Raw genomic sequence first — 25272 nt, forward strand, 5'->3', positions numbered from 1 at the left:
GTTGATTTTTTTTTTAAAAAAAAGAACTATTAAGCACCCATCATTAAGCTATGATGATGTTAGAGGTGGGGGTAACTATAACAGGGGGTGTCTATAGACATGATAGAGACTTGAGGTACACCTAAATCAAACTAATTGAATATTTTTGTAGCTTTGAAGAGACACTTGTTTGAAAATTAGTATTTGTATTTATCTTAATTCATGTCAAAGCATGAACATGGGCTTAGCATTCATGAATTGCATCTACAGGATTCAATAAATGGTGTCCAGTATTCCATTTTTTACAGTCTTCTTATAAAATTTGTTAATTTGGCCATGGCCGCAAGGTCTCAGGATTTTGTTTGGTTTTTAAACACAGCAGCCTCTGAATAAGAGCAGTCTGTGGCTCCACAGGCTTTCTTAACTCACTTGTTCTTAATAGTGCAATCCTATAATGTCCACTCAGAAGTAAGTGCAGTTGAGTTTACTGGAGCTTAAGTTGGTGGGCATAGGATTGGAGGCTAAACAAGGGACTGGGAATCTGCCTTGGATGTAGGAATGACAAGTTATGCAACCTTTTCTTCCAAAAGTGGGGCCAGTTCCCTGCCAGAAGATACTGTACTTCCTATTCAGTAAAAACTCCATAGCCTCCTCAGAGTGGGAAGAAAGACCCGACAACTTCACCTGACTTCCGCTGCTTTCACCTGAGATCTTCACCCCATGCTGCATCTCCCAGCAAATTCCCAAGATGCAAAAAAAGGCGGGCCGTTGTTACTCATCTTTTTAATGTGTCAGTAGTTGGGTGATCTGATAACTGGCAGAGATCCCAGAAATACAGTTGCCATCCATGAATCTCAGAGATGTGCTGGAGATGTTACAAAAATACGCACCTGCAGCTGTTTCCCAGAAACAAGAACGTTCAGAACGTGAGTGAAAGGGGGGCAACACGCTGCTGTGGCGGCAAGTGAGTCCCTTTGAGGTGAATTCACCACCACTCCAAGAAAGAATCAGATCAGCATGAAGCCAAGCATACAAGTTACAGCTTTCTATCTCCCATTGGTTAGTAGGGGCATACATCTCAGCAGTGGCATCCTGTGTTGCTGATAGCACCTTCAGAAAATGGATTTTCCTCGTGAATGCAGTAGGGGAAGAAAATGGTTGGGCCAGGCAAATGCTACGGTCAGGCAAAGAATCATAGACACCGAGAGACAACAGGACTCAAGGTGCCCCAACTATAAAATTGGAGAAATCGAGAGAGAGATAGCTGCACCGGCAGCATATCTTTTCTTTCTCGTATCCAAAAATGCAAGAAGGGCTTTTACACTCACCAGAAGTTCAGCTCTGCCCTCGCCAGTCCTGGAAGGATCCTTTTAAAAAGTCCCATATGCTCAGAGACTTTGCGCCTGTTCATTGAAGGATATAGGAAGCCCAGAGCACCTGTTCTTTACATGTACCTTTTATGAAGAGGCACATAGCGAGACCATTGATCCCCTGCTGGTGAGGCTCGCTGACCTCCCGGAAAAGCAAAAATGTGACTTTTTCCTGTTAGGCAAAGATTATAAGACGACCCGGATAGTCACCAGATTCTGTGTACAGATCTGTAGGCGCAGACCATCCCCCAACCCAAACTAGTTTGTTAAAAAAATCCCCAAACTTGGTTCCATGGGTAAATTTATAAATTTTAAATTTATTGTTGTACATCGTTTTAAATGTTTGTTTTCCTTCTGGGATTGTACCCCCAAGTGTGTTTTATAAGCTGGCCTCCGACCGTAAGAAATTATCTATCTATCTAGGGGAAGAAAATGTTACTCAGTGTTAGCTGAGATTCCTACATTGCAGCGGGTTGGACTAGATGACCCTTGGGTCCCTTCCGACGCTAAGATTCTATTATTATTCTCCGTGTCTGCTCGGGTTTTGTAGACAGTGTTGATTATCTCAGGCACTGTCAAGTATCAGTCCTCCCTGCTCATGCTTTTTGTATTTTTCTTCACACCTTACATGCACCTTAAGAGGCATCTAACAGTCTTGTCTGGAGTTGTGTAGACCCCAGGATTTGAGATCAGTCCTGGAAAATCTGTGAGTTTCCACTGGAGCAGAATCCTGTCTCTCTAATGCCACTAGCATTGCTGCTCTGGCCTGTGCTGAGTCACAGTTTCTTTCCAGCTTCTCAGTTTTGACCTGATCTAAAGAAACTTGCTGATCTCTGGAGAGGCACAAGTGTTTTGGCTCTCAAAGGGTTCGGTTATTTTTGGAGAGAGACCAGCCCTCATTCAGAGGATTCCTGCTCTGTCCAAGTGAATGGGAGGCAGAGCCAAGCCCATCCAAATGCCAGTGACCTCATGTTTGCAGGGAGAGGCGGGGATTCCCAACGGGAAGGTGAAAGCTGGTTGCAGACAGAGGAAGGGTCTGCTTCAACAATCTTGGAGGAACAAGAGCTGCGTTTCTTTGATGCCTGTGAAGTTGCTTTTCCAACACCTTTCACCCAAATTATTATCGTTCTAAAAAGTTACCAGCACCTGCTTTGTGACTCATCTTTCTCCCAACCACTTCTTTTGCCGACTATGGTCCTGTCTACATTACTGATGTAAACCAGCTTTCCTCTTTCTTCTTTGGCAATCACTCTTAGCCGAGTAAGATTGTCTTCCATGAACACGGTTTTAAAAGTGAGTCTGTGACTGTGGAGGCCAGTTCTCGATCCACACGTCCTTCTACAGTGGGGACATACATTTCCGGGCAGGAGTTGATCACGGTGAGGGTTTCCTAAGCCTGCCTTCCTCTTAGCACATTTCTCCCTTTCGTCCTTAGTTTGAGCGTCTTCCAAGCCTGTGACACCTTGGGTAAAGGCTGTTCTCCAATTGGAGCGCTCGCAGGCCAGTGTTTCCCAGTTGCCGGTGGTTATACTACATTTTTTTAGATTTGCCTCGACAGAGTCTTTAAACCTCTTTTGTTGATCACCAGCATTCTGCTTTCCATTTTTAAGTTCGGAATAGAGGAGTTGCTTTGGCAGACGATAATCAGGCATCCAAACAACCTGACCAGTCCAACGAAGTTGATGTTGAAGAATCATTGCTTTGACACTGGTGATCTTTGCTTCTTCCACTGCTTGTGAGCTTTCCAAGGGGCATTTGGCTGGCTAATGTTAGAAAAAACATCTAGAACTTCCAACAGTCCCAGAAAGCATGGTTAATGGCCAGGGTGGATGGGGTCTCCAGCAGCATCTGGAGGACCAAAGGACCAACTGGTCTCGATGGACCCTCTGATCAGATCCAGCAAAACCATCCTTATTCCCACTTCACCCTCCAGTTTAGTCCTCAAGTTATTTCTCTGCTGTTTTGCTTTCCGTAATAACTGGTAATGATGCGGCAACAGTTGTCATGAAGGAGACAGAGCTTTGGGCTCGCCTTTTCACCCCAAGGGCTGCCTTCCTTTCCTGGCCAATCTCTTGGAGGCTGTGTGGTGGGCTGGTCTAGATGGGAGCAATGGAGGTGACCTCTGCCTTTGAACATTGGAGTACATTCCATCCTCCATCCAGGCAAGCAAGAGGCATTATTGTAGTCTGGTATCACCGAGCTTGCCGATTGGAAGGTCGGCGGTTCGAATCCCCGTGACGGGGTAAGCTCCCGTTGCTCGGTCTCTGCTCCTGCCAGCCTAGCAGTTCAAAAGCACGTCAAAGTGCAAGTAGATAAATAGGTACCACTCCGGCGGGAAGGTAAACAGTGTTTCCGTTTGCTGCTCTGGTTTCACCAAAAGCGGCTTAGTCCTACTGGCCACATGACCCAGAAAAACTGTCTGCGGACAAACGCAGTACTTTACTTGGCCAGTAAAGCGAGATGAGTGCCGCAACCCCAGAGTCGTTTGTGACTGGACTTAACTGTCAGGGGTCCTTTACCTTTACCGTACCACATTCCAGCCAGGAAGAATCACCTGTGTGTCCTGCTGTGCTGTGCTGCACTTGGAAAAGGTGGTGGAGTGATTCTGCAGAGCTTCTATTCTTCTGAAGCTTCTGTTCTACATGCTGCTCGTAATGAGTGGGAATGTGTTGAACTGCACAAAGCCCCATTCCCAGCCCCCCTCCCACAATGTCCCTGTCCTTAGGGATGCTGCAAGGATCTGTCCCTAACTCCCCTATGTGAAATGGATGGTGGTTGAGGTAAAGGTGATGATTTAGCCACTATTCCATCCTGTGTTGGAGTTGTAATTATTTTCATAGCAGCCTTCAAAATAATTACAACTCCAACACAGCATAAAATCACGCTGGGCAGGTTAAAACAAAAATCAGGGCAGGGGGTGGGTTAATCCCCACTTCCCTCTGTGTAGCCATTCCAAAACTGGATCAGAACCTTCAGCTACTGTTTTGCGGAAAAGACCATGAGTGGAGAATTGTTGGCACCTGCTTCGAAGTAATGTGTAGTTCGGCTACCCAGAAACTTTTCGTACTCTCCTCTGGGGCTGGGCCTTTTGGAGCCATGTCTGAAGGAGCTGAGAGATGTCCTCTGGCTGCTGTAAGTGCCTCTTTGCAGCTCCATCTTCCACCAAGCCCCTGGCTTCCAGGCAGAGTGGTCAGCTTTATTTTTAGAATGGCAGGGCGGGGAGGGGTTTGCACTGTTGTGAATGTGACTTAGTATGGGGAGCTGATGTGGATCTCGGGCGCTGCAGAGATATCATTACTGCTCTGCAGAGTTTTATTTATAGCTCTAGGAGGTTTCACCCACCAAAATTTGCTATGAAAAGGGAAAATGGGCCCCTGGTTAGAGGCCTGCGGAGTTACTATAGATGGACCTCTCCTCCGTGTTAGAGAGGCAGGTAATTTAGGGCAGGGGTCAGCAAACTTACTGCGCCTCTGGCAGGTGTCTCCAGCGCCAATCGTGTGGCGGGCCGGAGGGCGGGGGAGCGTGTGCCCATACGCGTGCGCACACACTATTTCCAGCGCACTTCCAGGTCAGAGGAGCACCGGAAATAGCTTGTGCACATGTGCCTCCTCTGACCCAGATGTGCACCAGAAATAACACCTGTGCATGCGCAAATGACTCTTGCGCATGCGCACAAGCTATTTCCGGTGCTCCTCCGACCCGGAAATGGGCAGCCGCGCAGCGCAGCACCGGTAAGAGCGGGCAGCGGGGGTCGCCATGGGCCAGATAAACGAGTCCCCCGAGCCTTATCCGGCCCGCGGGCCTTAGTTTGGGGACCCCGATTTAGGACGCTGCCCACCTCCACTGTCTCCATGCACGCACATGCAAACACACTAATACAAGCTGCCAGACACAGCCAGCCTGTCCCTATGAGAGGATGCACATCTTTGTATACATAGGAGGTAGTGGACTCCCTTTCCTTGGAGGGTTTAAAGCAGGGGTTGGATGGCCGCCTGTCATGTACGATCTAGTTGAGTTTCCTGCATTGTGGGGGGTTGAAATAGAGGACCCTGAGGGTCTTTTCCAACTCTACAATCCTATGAGGCTCCATGTGTGTGTGTGTGTGTCACATGTAATGTGCATTAGCAGAGTTGTCAGTTATTCTGGTTTAATCACCCAGGCTGTACTTTGAAGACTATTCATGTTTTATGCTTTATTAATAAATATGTAATCTGTATTTACATAGTACCTATGGCTAAGCACAGTACCTAAAGTGTTGAAGGACAGGCCCCTACCTACAGATTCATAATCTGAAAGCAAGCTTTTAGCAGAAAATGGGTCAATGGAATGGGAAATCCTTCTGTAGAAGAATTTCTGCATCCGTGTAAAGAGATTGTGAATCACCTTAGCACAATGGCTGTCGTTCCAGCAGGGTGGGTGGTCAGGGAAGGAAGGCAGACGGAGGTATTCTGCAGGTGCAAGAGCCCAGGTGGGCAGAACATGGTCCAGCAGCCATATGCAGGACTCAGCTACATGTTATGTTCCCCCTCCTGTTGCTTCCTGAAGCTACTTCATCTTTCCATCCCATCAGAATTCTTTCCTTCCTATTTGTTTCCTCCTGGTGCTCCTGGCTTTTAAAATTGTTTCCAGGTAGTTTCAGAACAGTTTGAAGGGGGCCACATTTTATTTTATTTCCTTTTTCCCTAGTTGTATGGCCCGCCATCTAAGAACAAATTGGTAGGCTTCCAAGAAGACTAAAGCCACTTTTATGCGTTTTCAAGAACAGTAGCTGTATTGGTGCATTGTACAAAAACAGCAACTTCCATATACAGTTGATGCTCTGGTGAACATGATCCGTGTGGGATGCATGTTCGCAACCTGCAGCGTCCGCAGCAGCGCGTCTGCACACGCGTGGGTTGCTATTTGGCGTGTCTGCGCATGCGTAAAACACAGTTTAGCGCTTCTGAGCATGCGCAACCACCGGAACCCGGAAGTAACCCGTTCTAGTACTTCTGGGTTTCGGTGGTCCCCAACCCAAAAAAACACAACCTGAAGCGTCTGCAACCCAAGGTATGACTGTACTTATTTGAAAGAAACCCCATCCATCCCAGTGGGGCTTGTTTCTGAGTAGACCTACATAGGACTAATTGGAGGTGACTAGAATGAAAATTGTAGTAGGGCCCTCTTCATTCTGGATTAGTTAATCCAGAACATTTTTGCCTCTGGCTCTGTCTGGCCAGTGGCAGCATGGGGACTTTGGCAGATCACCCCTGAGGGAATGTGGCCCTCAACAGCAACGAAAGAGGAAGAAACTGGCCCCCTGGTAGTATCCCTATCATTGATCTATTTTCTGCCATAGATGTGGAGTTCTGTGGAAGAATGCTGCTGCTTTGCTCGTAGAATTCATTCTCAACTGGTGCAGTTGTAAACAAACACTCTGGGTTCTCTCTCTCGCCTCCCAAGGAAAGACTTCTCTGAACCACTCCTTGCTCAGGCTCTGTGCATGTGATGTGGGGGGGAAGACATTTTATAATGATTATGGTTGTGGCATGCTCCATTTCCAGTACTTGGTGTTCCAGAGAGCTGCTCTTGGGGGCTATCGGCTTAAATAATTGAACCGTCTTAAAAGCACCTTTATATAGATCTCTGCTTATGGAGCAGGAGTCATGTGCTAGTTCTAATTTCAAAGTTCCCTTAATGAATCTTTTTTTCAGGGCAGGAAAGGCTTACAGATCCTGCCTAGCGCTCGAAAATGTGCGGGACACGTTGGGTCAACTTGTGTGTTGTTGCTGCATGCAATATTCATTCCATGCTGGGAACACGCAAACCGTGAGGGGAACAGCCAATCCTGATCATAGCTGTCAACTTACAGATATGAAAATAAGGGACCAGCAGCCTCGAAAATAAGGGATCAGCAGCCAAAATATGGGATCAACAATTACTTTGATAAAATACATATTTTGTTGCGTGCAAATGGCTTTAGATACCTATTAGGTCCATAAATTACCATATAGCATATATTCAACACAAAAAACAACAATAATTTGTTGTTGACAAAGGACAGCTGGACATAGAAAGGGCTCCATTACCTTCAGTAGCTTATTTAAGGGACATCATCAATAAGGGACAGCAGCGGGACATGGCGCTGGGATAAGGGATCCTGATTTACCCATCACATTTAGATTCTGTCTTTCCTCCCAGGAGTTCAAGGCAATGTCCTCTCTTTCTCCCCCTTTTATTCTAAAACAACTTGGTGGCCAAATGGATATTTGAATGGGGGCTCTAGCAAGTCTTAGTTAGGCAAAACTCTAGCCATGGCTGCTCTTATCTCCTCTTCCAGTTTTGTGTTCTTTGGGATGATTTGGGTTCGAATTTCAGCTCAGCTCTTGGCTCCCTGAGTGGTGGCAGGTAGGAGTCATTCTGTCTCAGCCTCAGGTCTGCATCCGTGGTCTTTAAAAAAAATAAAAGGGAATCCACTTCACAGAGTTTCTTAATTAAAATCGTTTAAAAGGTAATTATTTTTAAGAGGCATCAGTGCAGAGAGCTGGGAAGAGGAAAGTCAGACACACCCATTTCAACCAAATCTGTGACTTCCCTGGTCAGCGTTGTGAATCTGACACTGCACAAATATGATTTTAAAAGGAATGATCTGCATGCGTTGGCTGTTTTTATAGAGTGCCATGTTCAGTATTTATTGTGCTACCTTTGTGTTCCTTCCCTGCTCTACTAGGTGTTAAATGGGACCTTCTTTCGTTTGTGAGAGCCCCTGTTTTGTGTTTTTTAATCCAATGTGCCGTAAACAGTAATGAGGATGTGAAATATGCCTGGGTTCTTCCAGAGGACAAAAAAAGAAGAACAAAACTCAACAATGAACAAAATTGCTGAGGCAACACTAGTGCCATGTTGGCGGGGGGGGGGAGCAACTAGGTGGCACAGAGGGGGATAGTTGGCATTGCCAATAGCACTGGGGGGCATGCAGAGATTACCATATGTCCTCCCGTGCTGGCAAATAGGCACTCACATCCAAGTGTTGTTGTCGCTGCTGCTGTTTTAAGCAAAGTGATTATTGCAGTGCCACGAGGTACTGGCACTACTACTACGTATTATTACTATTACTATTACTATTACTATTATTTATAACCTGCATTTCCCCCTGACACTCAAGGCAGATAAAAATAGAAACAGCTAAAAAAGGGGGGGGATCATTAAAAAGCAATTAAACATTAATAAATTTAATGCATGGGTATCATCTGGTTCCTGCTTTCTTCTGTCTTAAAAAAAGTGTGTGTATGTACATATGTATATATGTGTTGTTGGTTTGTGTGTGTGTGTGTGTGTATTCCCAAACTTGCAGAGGGGTGCCCTTACCAAATGGCGGGGGAACACTCTGGAGCAGGGGTCAGCAACCTTTTTCAGCAGGGAGCCAATCAACTGTCCCTCAAACCTTGTGGGAGCTGGATTATATTTTGGAAAAAAAATATGAATGAATTCTTATGCCCCACCAATAACCCAGAGATGCATTTTAAATAAAAGGACACATTCTACTCATGTAAAAACATGCTGATTCCCGGACTGTCCGCGGGCTGGATTGAGAAGGCGATTGGGCCGGATCCGGCCCCTGGGCCTTAGGTTGCCTACGCCTGCTCTGGAGGAAGGAAACCCGTTGTTGTCGTCTGAAAGTTGGGGGAAGAGGAGCCATGTTAACATAGGCAGCAAATGCTTGATATGCGGGAAGAGAGCATGTTCTCATCACCTGTGTGATGTCATAGGGAGCGCCGGCCCTACTATTAAGCAGAGTGAGGTCACCTCCCACCTTAAGCAGCAGATGTTGGAGGTCAGCCTCCTGGCAGCTCCTCCTGAGCCTTCCCCCCCCCCCGCCATTCCACACCCTTAGAAGACGGGGCTGCATGTGCAAAATGATGGTCAGTGCTGGGCCCTCTATGCTGCTTGGAGCTGATGAAAGTTGGGAGTCCAGCAAATCCCCAAGTTAGGGATGGCCGTTTTTAAAAAAATACAAAAAATAATGCCTTTCAGGTACTGCTAGAAGTTGCTTTTGCTGCCACATGTTGGTTTTTCCCCCTGGATGAAGGGTGGCATACAAATTTAATAAATAATAATTAATAATAATATATTTTATTTCACAAAATTTATATGCCACCTGATTGTAGGAAGAAAACCTCAAAGCAGTTTATAAAAAAAGATAAAAACAATAACATTGTCACTAAAAATATTACAGCCACGATTTTAAACATACAGAAAGTTAAAACCGGAATAGAACAGAGTGACACAAATTAAAACTCCTACGGGCTCCAACATGGCTTCTCCTAGAGGAGTTCTGAGCAATGAAGCACTTGTCCGTTCCTTGCTTGGTGGTGCCCTCCCTTCACTTAACCGAACCCCGTCAAATGTCTTTGCATTGCCCTAGCTCAGGCACAGGCAAACTCGGCCCTCCAGATGTTTTTGAGACTACAAGTCCCATCATCCCTGACCACTGGTCCTGTTAGCTAGGCATGATGGGAGTTGTAGTCCCAAAACATCTGGAGGGCCGAGTTTGCCTATGCCTGCCCTGGCTTGTTTTGATTTCGGTAACCATTCGGCAAACCAAATGAGCTCAATGCAAATTAAGTTTTGTAAAATGTTCGCCGTGAAACAGAAAAGCAAAAGCAAATTGAGGAAAACGGCCGTACCATGCATGCACTAGCAGTTCAGCTTGAAACAGGAAGTGTGTGTGCAGCAGATTATTCCATGCCATGTTGCAGAGGGTTCCTTCTGTTGGGAGAAGTGTGCCGCAAACACTACTATCACACACCCACACACCCACACACCCAGCTTGCTCATATGAACTGGTACGGCTTCGGATAGTTGCTGCATAGCTTGGAGCCATCGATATTTTTTTTTTCTGAACAGCCTCATTTAACCTCTGAACATAGGACATCCTGTGTGTAGACATGGTCCTGAATGCTATCTATTCAAGTTCAAAGGACTGTAGATTTCCAGTACTTAACTCTTCTTGCTCAATCTTCTACCTATAAGTGCACTTGTTCAGTGACTGGAATCTTTCGGGCTTGGCTCCGTCTTCTTATTTCCATCAGATTTACCCCGCATGCATGAATGCATTAAAGATGATTGACATAAGTAGGTCACTGAAATACTGCAAATGGGTCGTTGGAAAGCAGGTGCATGTTTTTTTAAACAGATTTCCCTCCGGAAAGGATAAATCTGGATTACGTGGGGGAAGATATGGGTTGGCATTTTGTTGACAAGGGCATCATGAAAAGCACAGATCTTTCAATAAACATCTGTGTGGAAGCACCTGATTTCTCCATCTTTGAGGATCTTAGAAACCTACAGAAAAGACTGAACTTCTTGGGGTTAAATTGCACTATACGAAGGTGAACCTGCAGAGAGGTGGGCACATCAAACAGCCGCTTTTTGGTGCTGTTACAGGCAGCAGAGTAGGAGACAGGTCTGAGATGTGGACCACCGTCTATCAGGAAATCCTCCTGCAGGTCCAGGGCATGAGGCAGAGGGGGGGTGACTACCCCAGGAAACAGACCCGGGGTGGGGTGGGATGTGGAGCACCAACAAGTTGTTGGAAGGATAGAGCTGTGTGTGCCACAGGGCCTTTCCTTCATCTTCCTAAACTATCTTTCTGCCCATTGGTGGCTAGTGGGGCCCATTGGAATTGGTAGGATGAAGACAGGCAGCAAAATCCCTTTGGCGATCTTGCACTCATCCTACTGAAAGGATCAGGGGCTCTCATTTTTCCCCAGATGGGCTTCAGCAGGAGACTTTTCTGGTGGGTTATACCCTTCATTAATTGTTGTTGTTGTTTAGTCATTTAGTCGTGTCCGACTCTTTGTGACCCCATGGACCAGAGCACGCCAGGCACTCCTGTCTTCCACTGCCTCCCACAGTTTGGTCAAACTCATGCTGGTAGCTTCGAGAACACTGTCAAACAATCTCATCCTCAGTCGTCCCCTTCTCCTTGTGCCCTCAATCTTTCCCAATTAATTAGCAGATGCCAATTTCCTTTCCCACCCTGGGCATCAAGATGTCTTGGGCTGGCCCTAAGTAGTCCTACTTAGTCCTACTTTGTGTCTACATTTCCACAGGAAAACTCTGTCTTCCAGAGACCCACTACAGTGAAGCACCAGTGCACCAGTGCCTCTTAGAGCCAAGCATGGCAGGAATCGTCCCACATGTGATTGCCCAGTTGCTGGCAGTCCAAGTTCCCTTTGTCTCAGAACTTTCCTGGCAGGGGAATTCCTCTCTACCCGCCTTGCTGCTGCCACCACAGCCAAACTAACTGTTAAAACTACAAACACATATATTGGGGGCAAAACTAGGTTTTATTTCACCCGGGCCAAAGCCCCAGTTTCACACCTTTCCCCATGTGCATTTGCATGCGCGCGCGCGTGCACACACACACACAGATTTTGAGCCTGAATGGCGCCCCTCTGGAGGCTTCACCCAGGACAAAAAAACTAGGCTAGGCCCCTACAGCTATGGCTCTGCATATATTTAATATAAAGATGTGGAGGAGAGAAGGAAGGAAGGAAGGAAGGAAGGAAGGAAGGAAGGAAGGAAGGAGGCTTTTGCCCAAAGGGAGTGCTTAGCCTACTGTTCCCCACAAGAGTGTTTTGAGTTGAGATGTGGGAGTAAACTGAGTGGTTGTTTTGAGGCAGGTAACTGGTGGCCAGGAGCCAGGACTCCTGGGTTTTCTCTGGCTCTATCTTATGTTAAGAGTTCAGTGCGTTTCTTAATACCAGGTCAGACAACTTGTTAATCTAGCCCAGTATTGTCTACTCTGGCTGGAAGTGGCCATCCAGGGCAGAGGTCTTTGACATCTTCACCCATGACTACTCAGCATTTTTAACTAGAGATGTTGTTGTTGTTTAGTCGTTTAGTCATGTCTGACTTCATGACCCCATGGACCAGAGCACGCCAGGCACTCCTGTCTTCCACTGCCTCCCGCAGTTTGGTCAAACTCATGTTGGTAGCTTTGAGAACACTGTCCAACCATCTCGTCCTCTGTCATCCCCTTCTCCTTGTGCCCTCCATCTTTCCCAACATCAGGGTCTTTTCCAGGGAGTCTTCTCTTCTCATGAGGTGGCCAAAGTATTGGAGCCTCAGCTTCACGATCTGTCCTTCCAATGAGCTTCTGGCTGTGGACAGTTTTCAAAAAAAGCTGGGCAGACCATTGCTGAAGATGTATTTAGGTCAGGGCTGAGCCAGCTGTGCTAGCAACTCAAGAGAGGTTGTGATACGGTTTTAATATGTGTTCCCTAGCATAGTGGTGCATTCCGGCAATTTTTTTTTTAAAAAATTAATTAATTTTATTAAGTACAAATTAGAAAATCTATAAATATATATTGGAAATGGCTGTGTATAGTGAATACTTATCTTCTTTTTAAAATGTTCACTTTTAATTTTTTTCTTCTACTTTATTTTTTTCTTTGTTCTTTTTCTGATATCTTACCTTTTATCTCACTTCTTTATTGTGAATAGCATTTTATAGAGGTATAAATAACTGTAAATATGAAAAGAGACAAAATATTCTCTAATTTTTTTCTTGGTGACATGTATTTTCTTTTTCTTTTGTATTTTCCTATTTTGTAAATATGTATGTTTTTCTAATTTTTCATTTCGGCAGTTTTAGACTTTGGACTTAATGGTCTTGTCGAAAGGGAACTCTTTAAATGGCATTACTTCAAAACACTTTCACTATGACACCCTTGCTTTGGCGATAGGAAACAAGGCCACTGCTGAGGTCTCATAGGGCACTCCCAATCCTTTGCTGTTTTCGGGTAGAATTCGACCCGTAGCAGAAAATTCAGGTTGTGCAATTAAAGTTGATATAGCAAAAAGCTTCCTTCCTCCACAACCACCCAAAATGGGCCTTTGGTGAAAGGGAAAGTGGTGGGGGAAATTCCCTGTACATTTGCCGGGCGCGTGACATCGGCCAAAACTCCCCAGAAAACAAATCAGAATGGAGGCTCGCTAAACGGCTGACATCATCTAACCTTCCCACAAACAAATCAGGATGAATGCTCAATAAGCAGGTCATCTGGAAATGACCACAGAAAGGGGGTTTTTTCAGGGGGAGGAAACTGGGCCAAGCTGTATGTTAACCCTGTTTCTAGAACGAGATACCAAGTGAGCAGAATAGGGGCATATCCTTTGCCAGAGAACAGAGATGCCATTAATGTACCAGGCCAGTTGGGGTGTGTGTGTGTGTCCAGTTTTGCCACTTGAGGAGAAACGAGAAATGCCACCCTACTCTGCCACTGCTGCTGCTGCCATCACCGCCACCCTCATGAAAGGTAAAGAGTAAAAGGTAAAGGGACCCCTGACCATTAGGTCCAGTCATGACCGACTCTGGGGTTGCGGCGCTCATCTCGCTTTATTGGCCGAGGGAGCCGGCGTACAACTTCCGGGTCATGTGGCCAGCATGACTAAGCCGCTTCTGGCGAACCAGAGCAGCGCACAGAAATGCCGTTTACCGTCCCGCTGGAGAGGTACCTATTTATCTACTTGCACTTTGACGTGCTTTCGAACTGCTAGGTTGGCAGGAGCTGGGACCGAGCAATGGGAGCTCACCCCGTCGCGGGGATTCGAACCGCCGACCTTCTGATCAGCAAGTCCTTGGCTCTGTGGCTTAACCCACAGCACCACCCGCATCCCTATGAAATGGCTGCAGATATGATCAAAGCCAAAAGCAGGTTTGTGTGTACTAAAATAAAGAAATAATATGTGTTATGGTATCCTGGTATGCCATGGAAAGCCGGATTTTGCAGCCTCTATCAATCATGGAAATTTTATGCATTTGCTTAGTTTGCATAATGTTGCTCCGTTTCTGCCTAGCCATGAGGAGGAGCAATGAGATATGCGAGGCGCTGAAACTTCTCTTCTGGCTTTAGATTTCATCCAGAGGACATCCCAAGCTGCACATTAAGATCACAAGGACTAGAAACTTGCCTGAATCTGGACCCTTTGGAGTGCAAAATTCTACTGCTGAGTTATGGCCTCAAGAAAAGGATCGCCTGAAAGTTTGCAGACCACGACTCAAGGCCTGTTTCATTTATTCTTTTCTTTGCATGATGTGCCTACTATGTTATCATGTGAATTGATCTGTGGCATAACCTCTCCTGTACCCCTCCTGCCCAATGGGCATGAAAAAGAGAGACACTTCGGCTGGCTGCTTTCATTTCTCTCTGGATTTGAGTGCCCACTGGTGGCTTGGGTTTGCACGGTGCTTCTCATTGTTCTAAATTCTAAGCAACTTTTTGAACCCTGATTCCAGCCTCACTATACAAGAGCTGGGAAATCCAGTTTTCTTTTTTCTTAAGAAGAAGCAGAGGGTGTGCTCTAGCCTTCCCTCCTCCCCTTTCCCCCCACCTAAATTGGCCACCCTCTGAAATTACTTTTCGTAGCACAGTGGGGGGTGGGAGGGACGTAATTGTATCTTTCCGCAGATCTCCCGCATCTCTTATAGTTTCGCCTCTTGAGTATTTTGCCTTTCCTCACTGCCACCGTGGCACTTAATCCAGCACTGATAGCTGATACAGTGGCAGACCTTGGCGCCTCAAATTTCAGTGGTGCCCTGTATCTACCCTCCCACCAACCTCTCGCCTTCCGTTGGGCATCATAGTTGTGGCGCCTGCTGCAGTACCCCAGAAGCTCTGCGCCCAATGCGCCTGCTCTGGTTGCGCTCCCCTGAATCTGCCTTTAGTTGATGTTTCTGCAAGCAGAGAATGGGGAAGAGCCTCTTTCCTGATTGCAGCAACTCCTCCTTTGATCGGAATAAGCCTATGGAAATAAACAACAGAACATGAGCATCTTCTTGTCCAAGCAATTTCGCTGCCCAAGAGAACTTGAAATATACACAAAGAACGAGACATTCCTGAATGGTAGAACATTCCCAAAAGAGGCCACCTTGCCGTGTGTGCCTGTTCACATGAAGGTTTTCAGTTGTGTTTCGGGTCTTATTATTCAAGGTCCACAGGAGCACTTGTCTGTATAAGGATAAGACATGGCCTTTCGTGTACTACCACCCCAACACAAACTGATTTTTTTCTTAAGCTTTCAACATCCTTTTCCTAGATGTTTCAGCCATGGCAAAAAGAAGTGTGCAATATAATCACTGCCTGTGTACATTTTTAAAGTACCACCTCCATCGTTCTGCCTGGACACTGAGGTCCAGCTCCGACTGCCTTCTGGCGGTTCCCTCACTGCGAGAAGCCAAGTTACAGGGAACCAGGCAGAGGGCCTTCTCGGTAGTGGCGCCCACCCTGTGGAACGCCCTCCCACCAGATGTCAAAGAGAAAAATAACTACCAGACTTTTAGACGACATCTGAAGGCAGCCCTGTTTAGGGAAGCTTTTAATGTTTGATGCATTACTGTATTTTAATATTTTGTTGGAAGCCGCCCGGAGTGGCTGGGGAAACCCCAGCCAGATGGGCGGGGTATAAATAAATTATTATTATTATTATTATTATATTATATTATATTATATTATATTATATTATATTATATTATATTATATTATATTATTATTATCATCATTATCATCATTATTATGCAGGTGAAATGTTACTGGCCATTGGCCCAAACGGCCACACATGATCAGAAACAAACTCTCAAAATGAGCACCAGATCTGCAGATCCCTGCATTGCAGGCATGTAGGGTCCCTTCCAGCTCTACAATTCTGTGATTCTTATTTTTCTCGGTTACAAGGGGACAGTCTATGTAAAAGGCAACCTCTTCGGAGAAATTGAACAGTTCCAGCGAGTCCTTGTACATTGCCTTATGGCTAGCCTGACTGTTGGTCCATTGGGCTTAGCGCTGCCCACAATGACTGGCAACAGCTCTCCAGGATCTCACACACGAGTCTCCCCACTCCTTTTAGGTGCTGGGGCTTGAACCCGGGGCGTTTTGCTTGCAAGGCATGTCTTCCACAGAGCCACCTTCCCCTGTTTCCAGCCCTCCCGGATCAGACCAAAACTTCCTCTAGTCCAGCATCTTGCTTCTCACGTGCAGGGAGGGCTGGGAAAGATGTCTGTCTGACAACAAAAAAGAAGAAAACCCAGCAAACCAAAACAAGTGTTAAAAAAAAAAGAGAAAGTAAAGCAGATCAGGTAAAAAAAACTTATAGTGGCTTAAAAGGTCTGTAGGGACGCGGGTGGCACTGTGGGTTATACCACAGAGCCTAAGACTTGCCGATCGGAAGGTCGGCGGTTCGAATCCCCACGACGGGGTGAGCTCCCGTTGCTCAGTCCCAGCTCCTGCCAACTTAGCAGTTCGAAAGCACGCCAGTGCAAGTAGATAAATAGGTACCGCTCCAGCGGGAAGGTAAACGGCGTTTCTGTGCGCTGCTCTGGTTTGCCAGAAGCGGCTTAGTCATGCTGGCCACATGACCCGGAAGCTGTATGCTGGCTCCCTCGGCCTTTAAAGCGAGATGAGTGTCGCAACCCCAGAGTTGGTCACGACTGGACCTAATGGTCAGGGGTCCCTTTACCTTTGCCGAAAAGGTCTGTAAACCTTGGGATGCTATAATGAAAGGAAGAAGAAAGGTGTTCAGCTGGCACTCTAGTTAAACATCAAACTTGGTTTTCCCCAGGGAGAGTATGCCAAAGGCATCACCGCCATGAAGATGCTCTCTCTCCCAGATGATGGGGAGTTTGGGATGGATGAAGACAGTCCAGCAAACACCTGAGTCCTAAGCTGGGTACTCATGAGAAGGTGGATGAGCCTGACCTCTCTGTCTCCCCTACTTGTGAGTAACTTTAGTGTACCTGGTGCATCTCTGCTTGCTGCCTTATCCCTGTCTTCTTGTCTCTCTTGTCTGTCTCTGGTGTGAACCTGGGGTTCTTGCAGGAGCAAATAAGAGATGTGGGAGGGAAGGAGAGATAGAGAGAGAGGGAGCTGCTGGAGAGAGGTTTCGGTGCCTAGCGCTGCAGGAAAGAGACCTGGCCTCAGCAGCAGACGGTGTGTAAGGAAAGGAAGGAAGCCAGCTCTCTGCTTGTCTGGCTCAGAAGTCAGAGAAGCTGCAGCTGGTCCCCCTTTCTGGCAGCCTGCTGGAGATGGCAGCCGCTGTGGTCCTGCAGAAAACAGAAAACAGAGCTCAGTCCTGGGCAGCAAGAACCAAGAGCAATGACCTCAGCAGCTCTTGCCTGTCAGAACTGATATGTGTTGGCATCTTTGTCCTGGGGGCTCTTGGCTGTCTGTGCATAAGCTCCCTTGGTTCCTTCTGCAATGTGCACCAAAACAGTGCTGGGCTCTTTTAGAGGAGATGCCCCCAGCTCTGAAAATGGGGGCATTTGATGCCGATGGATGGCCTCAGGGGGAAGGATCCAGAGGGGATAAGGGACTGCTCCCCAGTCTCTCAACCCTTGGCTTGCCACAAGGGTGTTCATGTGCTCCCAAACCCAAACCTCTCCTTCTTGTAGTGGGTGGCGCTGTGGCCTAAACCACAGAGCCTTTTGGGCTTGCTGATCAGAAGGTTGGCGGTTCGAATCCCCGTGACAGGGTGAGCTCCCATTGTTCAGCCCCAGCTCCTGCCCACCTAGCAGTTCGAAAGCACGTCAAAGTGCAAGTAGATCAATAGGTACCGGTCCAGTGGGAAGGTAAAGAGTGTTTCCGTGTGCTGCTCTGGTTTTCTAGAAGCATGCTGGCCACTTGACCTGGAAGCTGTCTGCGGACAAACGCCAGCTCCCTCGGTCTATAGAGCGAGATGAGCGCCGCAACCCCAGAGTCATCTGCGACTGGACCTAACAGTCAGGGGTCCCTTTACCTTTACTGCGTTGTTAAATTGGTCAGCTTTGCTTTGTGTACTTCCTTGCATCTGCTGTTTCTATTTGCGTGGCTCGGCAAAATACACCGTATATCATAAAAATTATATTTCCCATCCGTAACAACTCCGTTACCCAAGCAGTGTTTCAAATATAATAATATTTGCATAAATCAGCAATGCATTTCCAAAATAAAAGGCAGAGTAAATATACAGTATTCAGTAAGTTTCATCAGGGCTGGTATGACTTGCACGCATGTAATTTTCAATTGTAGTTTTAGCTTTACTGTAATCGGTTATACAATGGTTTAATAGTAACATGAATAAGGCATATTTATTACTATAATTTAGACTGCAAAGCATGTATACTATACTAAGGAGTGAGATAAATTGAACTCAACTTACTTTTGAGTTAACCTGTGTTCAATTCCCTCTGCAGACTGCACGGTTTAATAGATAATTTGTGTTGAGTTAACAATTTTTTTGCAAGATTAGTAAATTCGTATTACAGTGGTACCTCGGGTTACAGACGCTTCAGGTTACAGACTCTGCTAACCCAGAAATAGTACCTCAGGTTATGAACTTTGCTTTAGGATGAGAACAGAAATTGCATGGGCGCGGCGGGAGGCCCCATTAGCTAAAGTGGTACCTCAGCTTAAGAACAGTTTCAGGTTAAGAACGGATCTCCAGAATGAATTAAGTTCTTAACCTGAGGTACCACTGTACTACAAATTCAGTATTGATGCAGAAGAAATGATAGAATTTGGTCTCAAGTATTTTATGGTCTTTTGGAAAGGTAGGCAATTAAGTAATGAAGGCAGTAGTGGCTTAAAAGATAGTAGAAGTTCTCTCAAAATGATACAAAATGCAGACAATCATGGATTCACGGCTGGGAGACATTATGCAGGCTGCTCTCCTTAGGTTTGCTGGGAGCAGCTCAGTTGTGCAAAACCCTGTGGAGGAGGAAAGGTCTTTTTGCAGGAGTCTCACCCAGTAGACGCTGCCCTTAATTGCTTGAGCCTCCTCTACAAAAGCTAACTCCCAGAACCAGAGAGTTTGGAAGGATGTAATTAACAGCTGCGTCTGAATAAAAATTGTGCTTGAATCTTTGCATTCAGCCTTGTACTTGGTGTTGCTGGGGGATTCGAAGATGCCAGAAAAATCAGTGCAATTTTGAAATCAGTAGTTAAAACCAGTCCAGTATTGAAAGGTCCAGCCGGCCACTTTGATTCAAAATGGCATCCAGTGGTATCCAAGCATAGACAGAAACCTGCTCCTTGAACCATCATGCAATTTATTTATTTTGCTACGTGTATCTTTGAGAGGGGTCTATATGCATACTGAGCAGACAGACAGCTTTCCAAAATGCATAGTAGGTACAAAACTCTGATAATCCTTTTTTATTTCTAGAAAGACCACACTGGGAGGCGGAAATAAACCGATAAACTGAGAAGAGGATGGATTGCTTAACCCTTTTCTTGCTTATCTCTTCTCTACTTATTTTATTTTATTATTTTATTTTACGGCATTTTTACACTGCTATTATTTTTAAGAAAAACCCCTCAAAGCGGTTTATTTCTCTTTTGAAATTTTGTGCACCTTCCCCCAATTTTGCACCTGGGGCAACAACCCCACGCTACGCTACGGCTCTGCTCCAAATTTTATTTCTCTCCTCTCCCCTCTGCTTCTCCCTACCTCGCGGTGCTTCTAATGCACATTTATGATCAGTGCTTTTGGGGGGGGGCACAGGATTACGCATACGCCTAAATGTTTTCTGAAACTAAGTTTGGCCTCATTGAGGGGCAGTATTTCAATATAAGTAGGAAAACGAGAGTACCCCAAAACATTGTTTTAGAAAAAAAGGACTGTTTACGGTCATGCATTCTGTGTATTTAGGTTTATGCCGAAACAACGTGAAAACGTGTTTGCAAACATGTGTCTTAGACAGACGCACTTTTTGGAGAATGGGGTTTGTTTCTTTTGAGTGTACGCTTTGTACCACACCTGGCTTTGTGTGATGTGAAAATTAGCCAGCCGTTCGATACCAGGAGGGTTTCATTAGGTCCCCACTTGCAGTCTGAGAATAATGAGCAATATACACACATACACAACCCTGCCTTTTTAAAAGGCTGCCCTTATTGGTGTCCTAGATTTCTCAGTGGAGAAATCCATTGAGTCGGAAGAGACGCAGTGGGGTGAGGCATCTCTGGCAAAACGTCTTCCCAAATGTTTCGTGAAAGCGTATAAGATTTGACAGCCTCCCTAGGGCAGCGCGTTACATCGCTGAACCACTCATCCAAATGACACACCCACCCCTTCCAGTTCTGTTGGTGCTAAAGATAGCCAGCATTGAATTGTAGCTGTGTTGTAGCAGCAGCGCCTGTTCACCATTCAACCTTTCTTCTCACTTCAGATCTAGAGAGGACTGTGCAGAAATCAGGAAATATGTATATATGGTTTATGTAGCTGTAACCAAACCATCGAGCAAATCTGTGCATCTCCAGATTTTTGGGCCATGATTGGGAGGGCAAAGGACTCCCCTACTGCTGCAGCTGAAATACGATGGCTTAAATTGTAAAGGCTTGAATCTTGCCTCTGCTGTAAGAAGTTCTCGGTGGTCTTCAACAAGCCCCTCTCCCCCTCCCTGCCCCACTTACAGTAGCTGGAAAATCTTCACCGCCCCTCTTGCCTTGTAAGGTTTACACCATGGGTAGGCAACCTAAGGCCTGGGAGCCGGATCCAGCCCAATCGCCTTCTCAATTTGGCCTGCAGACGGGCCAGGAATCAGCGTGTTTTTACATGAGTAGAATGTGTCCTTTTATTTAAAATGCACCTCTGGGTTATTGGTGGGGCATAGGAATTCGTTCATCCCCCCCCCCAAATATAGTCTGGCCCCCCACAAGGTCTGAGGGACAGTAGACCGGCCCCCCTGCTGAAAAAAATTGCTGCCCCCTGGTTTACACCAAGCTGAATTTGCGGGAAATATTCCCTAAGCGCTCTGCAAATGCTAGGTGCCACCACTAATGAGGGAGCTGAAAGTGGTCTCTGAGAGAGGCATTGCTCTCGCACACGTTTTCTGTTTTGTCCCACTGCCACCTCTGGCCAAAGGGTTTTTAATTAATGCAAAAGCCTGTTTACCAGATGCGCAAGTGGGGCAGGCGTAAGCAGCAGATAAACCTCTCTCTTCTAAACAACCTTCAGCTAGAACAGGTGTCTGCAACCCGCGGCTCCGGAGCCGCATGTGGCTCTTTTACACCTTTGCCGCGGCTCCGGGGTGGATACTAGCGAGGGGAGGAGGTGCATTGTGCACCCCGACACTCCCCACTGTGGCGGGCGCTGTACTGGCTGTGACGTCGCATGGGGGCGGTGCGTGTGTTAGTCACGCACCGTCCCGACATCACCTTCCCGCCCGCCCGCTACATTGTAAGTGGCATGTACGCTGGTCACTGCATTGAAAGGGGGCATGTACGCTGGTCACTGTTTTGAGTGAAGAATACACACACACAAAAAGGTAACTTGTTAATTTAACATTTATTTCTATGAGGAGGAGTAATTCTGAGGGGTCAAACAAAGAAATAATAAAAAAGTGAGAAAAAAAGTTATTTTTGTAGTGACGAATTTTGCGGCTCCCAGGCTTTTTTTCCTTCGGAAACGGGTCCAAGTGGCTCTTTTTGTCTTAAAGGTTGCAGACCCCTGAGCTAGAAGGAGGAGGAGAATCTCCTGCAATTCCCGTCTCTTCATCTTAAGATGCCTGTAAAGTTTCTGTCTGATGGTGCCCCCTGTGTGCATTGGCAAGAGGGCAGCCCCTGAGTTTCCCGTCAGAACACCTCTGAGCGAAGCCTTAGCCAGCGCCGTCGCAACCCAACGGGAACCTCTTTTCAGTGCTCAGCAGGATTAGGGGGCCTATGTAGAACTGGGGTACCGAGGCACAATGCTCCCATAAGCTCCTTACTCTCTTTCTAATTTGCTGTCAGAGCAGAATACATTAACGGGGGTGGCTGTCATCAGAATAGCAAAATCCGGGGTGGGTGGGTGGGTGTGCACTGCCTGCTGATTAATCCAGAGCGGGTCTCCTGATTCCCTGCCTCTTAATTCAAATAGTGTTGTTAGGCAAAGATCTCTCTCTCTCTCTCTTCCCACCCCGCCAACTCCTGCCAGGAACCAAGTGTGCAAAGCTATCGCTGGCATATTAAAAGGAACGGCAGAAGATAGCTTGAGCTTCAAAGCAGCAGCTCAGAAAGTCTGACACGGGAGAATGGCTTTTTTTTGCAGATCAATGGGGAGAGGGTACAGGAGGGAGATGTTTCAGCCTCGCAGAAGACGGAGGACGGGTTGAGGAGGGGTTAAAGGCTGCGTGTTGTGGGTGTTGGCGGCCAAGACCAGATTAAGGAAAGTAGGGCAGGCCAGTGAACTCTGTATTGTGGAGTGGTTTTACAGAGCGGGAGACTTGTGATGGAGCTATATGGTGTATATGTCTCCCCCACCCCACCCCAAAAAAGCCCTCATTGACCCACTTCCAAATTGGGTGTAAGCTATCCTGCAACTGAGAATTTGAGAGAGGTTGGGAAATATTGTCTGTTGTGCCCTCGGACTAGTCTCTTAAAGTCAGACATGCCCTCTCAAAAATATATCGCATTTATTTAAACATGCATACCCTGCCTTTTTCCCTGACAAGGACTCGAGGCAAGCTTATGCATAAACATGGGGAAAGCCCCAATAATGTAAAAGCAATTGAACATTGACAGAATCAAAACTATATATAAGATCTGTTAAGCATACAGACAATCACAACAAAAACCGCACAGTGCCAGCATGGGCGGGCACACACACACACACACACACACACACATATAATTTTCGAATTTTGAAATTTACAAACCATCATTAAGCAACCAAAGCAAAAAGAGAAATCCATAAATTCCCATGGGCTTCCCTCCTCCCCTTTGTGGGTCCTTATATTAACTTTTTTTCCCTCCTGCGTCTTGTCTATTAATCCACTTCTATTAGATTTCCATTACAACTATAGTCCAACACATAATTAAGTATTTCTATTTAACTGACCAATTGCGTCGCAGATATCTCGGTTCTCCCCCCCTAAAATAAATCCTGGCTACGCCCAGGGGCACCAGCCATTTCATTAAAAGCAGTCAATTCCCAAAAGCCTGTTGGAACGAGAAGGTCTTCAGCTGCTGGTGGAAAGAGAACAAGGAGGGAGCCAGTCTGGCTTCTCTGGGAAGGGAATTCTAAAGTTGTCTGGGAGGGGCCACCACCAGGAAGGCCCTCTCCCGTGTCCCCACCAAGCATGCCTGTGAGGGTGGTAGGACCGAGAGAAGACCTCAGAAACCAGGCAGGTTCATATGAGGAAATAACGTCTTTCAGATAGCTTGGACCTAAGTGATATAGGTTAGTTTGGGCATTGGCAGCCAAATCTGAGCTCTCTAGTGTTGCATAGTATACACTAGTGGCCAAAATTGTGGAAACCTTTTGGAAAAAAAGTGTGTTTCTGAGGTTTGATGGCTCATAACACCACTTTTTTTGGAGTAGTAATACCATCAAATTATATGTCAATGGAAGGATAATTTGATGAAGAATGTAATGCAACAAAGTTTGTTCAACTATCTGTATTCTATCAAAAGTTATAGCCAAATAACCAGAAAAGAGAAACACAACTTGCTGTCAGATGTCTTCTAAAAGTCTGGTAGTTGTTTATCTCTTTGACATCTGGTGGGAGGGCGTTCCACAGGGCGGGTGCCACTACTGAAAAGGCCCTCTAACTGGTTTCCTGTAACTTGGCTTCTCGCAGTGAGGGAACCGCCGGAAGGCCCTCGGTGCTGGACCTCAGTGTCTGGGTAGAACAATGACCCCAAGATATCTTTCCTGGTCATCCACTAGCTGTTCAGACCCCAGAAACTGTAGATGTGAAGTTAGGGGGAGCACTGTGCACCCCTTTACACTCAGATTGCCTAATGTTTGCCATTCTCATGAATGCTCATTCAGTTTGATCCCAACCTTCCTCCATGAGAACTCATGGCAGAAATCCTCACAATGCCCTTTTTGTTCTTATCACCCGCCTAGACCTAGGCCGCCACTGCCATGAAAGCTTGTATCCCCTGTGTTTTTGAAGGAAGGAGGACGGCTGTTGGGTGATCGTTTTTATGGAATTCCCCCCCCCCAAAAAAAAATATAGCTCAACAACTTTGGGCTGGAGCCCCCCCAAAAAGCTCATGAACTCTTGCCAATCCACTGGGCACTCCCACCTAAAAAAAGCTCAACCACTTTGGGCAATGCTCCCCCCAAAAAGCTCAAAATCTCTGGGCAATGACAATGGGTAGATCACTGTCAGTTTTATTATACTTGGAGTAGATCACAGTCTCTAGAGAGCTGGATGTGCCTGCGATTGGGTGTCATCAGTATCCTTGGCTGCCTCACTGCTCACCTGTATCTCCAAGACCTCTGAAAGATTAGCTAGACAGGACTTACCTTTAGGTGTACCTAAAACAACAACTTTAAACCAGATTAGGGGCAGATCCACACCAGACATTTAAAAGCACATGACAACCAGAGCCAGGGCTTTTTCGGCCATGGCCCCGATCTGGTGGAACGCTCTGTCACAAGAGACCAGGGCCCTGCGGGATCTGATATCTTTCCGCAGGGCCTGCAAGACAGAGCTGTTCCACCAGGCCTTTGGCCAAGGCACAGTCTGACCCCCTCTTTCGGTAACCCTCACAGAACTCCAGCCCAGTGCTTGCCATTAATTTGATTTTGAATTGATTTTAGAATGAATTGAGAATGCTGTGTTACTTTTATTGTTGTTAGCCGCTCTGAGCCCAGCTTCGGCTGGGGAGGGCGGGATATAAATAAAATATTATTATTATTATTATTAGGGGTGCGGGGGGCAACTCAGAGATTGGGTGTTGTGTGTGTGTGTGTGTGTGTGTGTGTGTGTGTGTGGCAGCTGCTGCCCAGAGGACTCCCAAGGAGAGGGGAAAGGGCTGAGGAAACACCTCACAAGGGAGGGTGCTGGAAAAAGGGTGAGAGGCTGCCAGCTCTGCAGGCAAAGGGTGACAGAACTGGGCTCCCACAGGGGTGCCGCAGAAAGAATGGTCAAGGGAGCCATGGACTCAAAAAGGTTGAAAACCTCTAAGATAGA

The 25272-nt window shown here is 46.5% G+C and overlaps 1 long non-coding RNA gene across 2 annotated transcripts in view; it reads left to right on the top strand.

Moving 5' to 3' along the window:
* The window catches only part of LOC309522349, a 34212-nt gene that overhangs the window by 3371 nt on the left and 5569 nt on the right, over positions 1–25272 (top strand). Inside the window, exons 2-3 of one of the 2 annotated variants that reach the window (XR_014215058.1) lie at positions 14252–14405; positions 16957–17108. This is a non-coding gene — a long non-coding RNA (uncharacterized lncRNA). Of the gene's footprint in view, positions 1–14014; positions 14406–16956; positions 17109–25272 lie in introns of those variants that run through there. The other variant, XR_014215059.1, reaches the window with a different exon arrangement.

The sequence above is a fragment of the Podarcis vaucheri genome (assembly GCF_965113315.1).
Source record: "Podarcis vaucheri genome assembly, chromosome: 17".
Classification (NCBI taxonomy): domain Eukaryota; kingdom Metazoa; phylum Chordata; class Lepidosauria; order Squamata; family Lacertidae; genus Podarcis; species Podarcis vaucheri.